The sequence below is a fragment of the Sinocyclocheilus anshuiensis genome, unplaced genomic scaffold, assembly GCF_001515605.1.
Source record: "Sinocyclocheilus anshuiensis isolate Anshui unplaced genomic scaffold, SAMN03320099.WGS_v1.1 scaffold2760, whole genome shotgun sequence".
In the NCBI taxonomy this organism is placed as follows: domain Eukaryota; kingdom Metazoa; phylum Chordata; class Actinopteri; order Cypriniformes; family Cyprinidae; genus Sinocyclocheilus; species Sinocyclocheilus anshuiensis.
In genome coordinates, this window is record NW_015538080.1 from 1 (window position 1) to 4359 (window position 4359).

A 4359-nucleotide genomic window follows, 5' to 3' on the forward strand; every position below is an offset into this window, starting at 1 on the left:
CATTCATCTCAACCAGGTTGGACTATTGTAACGCTCTATACGCTGTGTGACGAGAGGGCGGTGCCGAGAGCCGTGGGAACGGAGCGAGGCCGGTGGAGTAATTGCTAATGAGCGACACCTGCACCACTCACCGGTCTCGAGTCTCACGGAGGAGCTCCGGAAGGATAAAAAGGAGGAGTAACGACAGTGAAAGGGGAGAGAGGATCAGGTCTGGACTTTATTTTGTGTTTTGGTTTTGTTTGTGCGCAACAGTCGTCCGCGAGGGGCTGTCGCACTGTTTTGTGTTTATTTTATTAAAGTTTTGTTTAAATGTCCGCCGGTTCCCGCCTCCTTCTTCCCGTGACTACGAACTTTGTTACAGTTCTTCCCGTGACTACGAACTGTGTTACACGCTGGAATAAATCAGTCCTCGCTCTCGCGCTTGCAACTAGTACAGAACGCCGCGGCTCGTTTTTTAACCGGGACAAAAAAGAGAGAACATATCACACCTGTGTTAGCGTCACTTCATTGGTTACCTGTTCAATTCAGAGTTGATTTTAAGGTTTTAGTATTTGTATTTAAATCACTTCATGGTCTTGCCCCTACTTATATTTCAGATCTTCTCCATTCCTACTCTCCTGAGAGAACACTTAGATCTTCCACCCAGATGTTATTAAATGTTCCAAAATCTCGACTTAAATCCAAAGGTGACAGGGCTTTCTCAGTTCTTGGTCCAAAGCTCTGGAATTCCCTACCATTGTCTATTAGACTATTCCCTACTCTATCCACATTTAAATCTTCTCTTAAAACGTATTTTTTTACTCAGGCATATGCTTAATTTGATAATATTTTAGTTTTAATTTTGTTTTATTTTGCATGGTGATGTTTTGTTTTAACTTTATTAATTTTTGTTCTCTTTTCTTTGATCTATTTTTTAAATTGTATTGTATGAGGGATGTTTTTGTCTCGTATGTTGTGCAGCACTTTGGTCAGCATATATGTTGTTTTAGAGGGCTATATAAATAAACTTGACCTTGACCTTGTGCATAGATAATTTATAATATTATGTTTATGTTGTATAATGTTCTCATTCTCATATAGCATAATTAACCCGCTAACAAAGCGCTTCAGTTTACTGGTGTTCATTGCTTCTCAGCTACAGTGCAGCAGCTCAAACAGCAATGCTGATATTTGAAACAGTGGTATTAATTTAAGATACTTCTTTTTCAAAATCATTGATATATTATTAATAATAACCACCACTTTTATTTGTATCTTATTATTTTCATCAACAATATGGTTTAATTCAAATAATTTCATTATTGTCGGTGCGGAGGTTATTCTGTTTAATTTATCCATGGCACATGATATTTATTTATCAATTTTTTTACACTTAAGTAAAGTTGTCCAGTGACTTGTTTGCATTATTTATTATTTTGCATTTATTTATTTGTAAGGCTGCTTTATGTTTGATTTATGTTGAAGTATTTAATGCATTTTAATGGTGAGACTTTTTTGGTAATCAGGCTCTCAAAAATTCTATAAAAATTTGGATTTAAATTTATCGGCCAACCTATCGGTTATCGGCTTTCATATTTAAAGAATTATCTGTTATCGTCTTCTCTTATTTTCTTCACTGTAATCTGGTGTTTTATGTACTTTTTGTTCAATTCTAGGAGGAACTCAATACAGCACTGAAATCATTACAAGAGAAACTTCAACATAATGAAACAATGAAAGGAGAGTTTGAGGAAACAGACAGAATCAAGAGTCATTTTCATTAAAGCTGTGGGATCACTATATACAGTTATGATCTGATATATTTAATATAATGGATTCCAGTTGATTATTTTTGTAAATGACGATCATCAATCTGCTTCTGGATCCGTTATATGTTGGTATCAGAGTTTATCTCAGATCTGAATGATGTGATGTGTTGATGTGTGTCGATGGAGATGGTTGAAGTGAATGTGGTTTGATTTTAGTCTCAAGCTGAGCACACAGAGCATCAGATTAAACAGCAGTTTGAGAAGCTTCATCAGCTTCTCAGAGATGAAGAAGAAGCTACAATCACTGCACTGAGGGAGGAAGAGGAGCAGAAGAAGCAGATGATGAAGGAGAAGCTGGAGGAGATGAACAGACACATCTCAGCTCTTTCACACACAATCAAAGACATGGAAGAGATGATGAGAGCCAGTGACGTCTGCTTTCTGAAGGTCTGATTTCAGATCATTGATTGATTGATTGATTGATTGATGATTGATTGAGTTGTTGATGATCAATGCTGTGTTTGTTCTGCAGGAGTTTCCAGTCTCAATGGAAAGGTGAGTGATCTGCTGCTGTCTCTGCTCTCTCTGCTTCTGATCCAAAGCCACTGCAGTTCTGATCCTGAATGTTCTTCCAGAGTCCAGATCTCATCACAGCCGGATCCACAGACGCCTTCTGGAGCTTTGATTCATGTGCCACGTTATTTGGGCAACCTGCTGTTCAGAGTCTGGAAGAAGATGCGGGCCATTGTCCCAAAAAGTGAGTCTGCAGAAGATCTGAGCTCTTACACACACACTGGAAATGATGTATGGTATCTGATAGATAGATAGATAGATAGATAGATAGATAGATAGATAGATAGATTAGGCTGCATTTACACTTGGCATTAACATGCGACCTGTATCCGGATGTTGTCCACATACACATTGAAAAGACAAGTGTAAACGCGCTTCTGATCGGAATGTTATCCGATCAGTGTGTTCTAGTCCAGAGGTAGTGGAGGACACATTGTGATCAGATCTCCATGTAATGTAAACGCAATCCAGCCATCGTGTCTGCATTCGCAGGTCGACGTCACGCAAAACCCGCCACCTCTCTCCCAAACTGTCAGAAGACTTATTTAAATATTGCGCTGGAAAAAGAGATCCGATCGGTCATCCAGATAGAGGAGTCACTCGATTTTGCCAAGTGCAAACGTGCTGTGTAAACGTGTAACACATTTGTAGTTTGAACAGTTTTGGCTCATTTGAACATCCCGTCAATGACAGTCTGTGGAATTTTTCTGAGGTTTGATTGTCATTTTTAGGAAAACTGTAAGTTGTATCAGTTATAAAAGATAAAGCAAACAGAATCAATAAATAAAAATAATTTCTCAAGCCAACATAATTAGTTAATAAGTCAAACAGAACGACTGTAAGAATAAACATTTTTAAACCAATACACAGACTATAAGAGACAACAAAATATAGATGATCACATGCTGCTGAAGATCAGACACACACTTTCAGTTTTTCATGCTCCAGGAAGTGTTCGGCCCAAACAGGCCCCCAAGCTGAAGCCCCAGGTGCCTCAATGTAAAGCCCTTTACAAATATGACGCCCAAGACACAGATGAGCTCAGTTTCAACGCAGATGACATCATTGACATCACTCATGAAGGTGAGAACTAACAAAATGTTTATTTTGCATAATATATATATTTTTTCTAATGACTTGTGGCAGATTTGTAATATCTAATATAAATCAAAATATAAAAAAAAATTAAACTAGAAAATGGCAATTACAAAAATGTTATTCTTAATGTTTTGTGAATGTAGTTTCAGGAATATTGCGGGCATTTTACATATATCTGAATCTCAGACCATTTTAGAGATACATTGTGGGTCTTGTTGATTAACTTTTTTTGTTTGTGTGAAATTGGCACGTGAGCATTTTCACAAACAATTTATTTTTAGTGGCAGAACATAGCAGTTTTGATATTTATGCATTATGTATTTGTCTAGATGTCTCTGGATGGTGGACAGGGAAACTGAGAGATAAAGAAGGTTTATTTCCAGGCAACTATGTGACCAAGATCTAACCTCTACAGCCGTTACTGAGGGGATTAGACTTTTTCGACATAATTTTGTGTGTAATTCTCGGTTCATGAGATGCGAAAGAGTACTTGCGCGCTGTGAGGCGCTTTCTGTGTGTGTGCTTCAGTGTCTGCGCTCAGAAAACCGGACCGAATTGAGTTCTCTCTTGTGTCGTCAGATTTATCCATATGTCTGCTCTTCTCTTACTCCCACATATTGACATTTTTTTAACGTTTTATGCGACGTGCAGCAAGTGAATGTTAGCTTATGTCCCGCCGGTTCATATGTAGGCTACGCATCTAACCTCTGAACCACGCAGCAGATTCGTTCTGAATGAATCTCATCCCAAATCGTCCCTCCCTAACATTTTCGTCTCGTTTTTATTCGTTGACCAAAATGTCAATAGATTTACGTCATAGTTTTTGTCATTCAAAAAGAGTTTTAGTTCGTTATCGTCTCGTTGTCGTCGGTGGAAAAAATGTAATTGACGACAATTATGATGAAAATGATTTGTCAACGAAATTAACACTGATTCAAAG

The 4359-nt window shown here is 37.9% G+C and overlaps 1 long non-coding RNA gene across 1 annotated transcript; it reads left to right on the plus strand.

Moving 5' to 3' along the window:
* Positions 1-2116: 2116 nt before the first annotated feature.
* On the plus strand, positions 2117-2463 carry LOC107683626 (uncharacterized). Its single transcript, XR_001633742.1, has 3 exons — positions 2117-2195; positions 2281-2303; positions 2384-2463. It is a non-coding gene; the product is annotated as an uncharacterized LOC107683626 (long non-coding RNA).
* The last annotated feature ends 1896 nt before the right edge of the window (positions 2464-4359 follow it).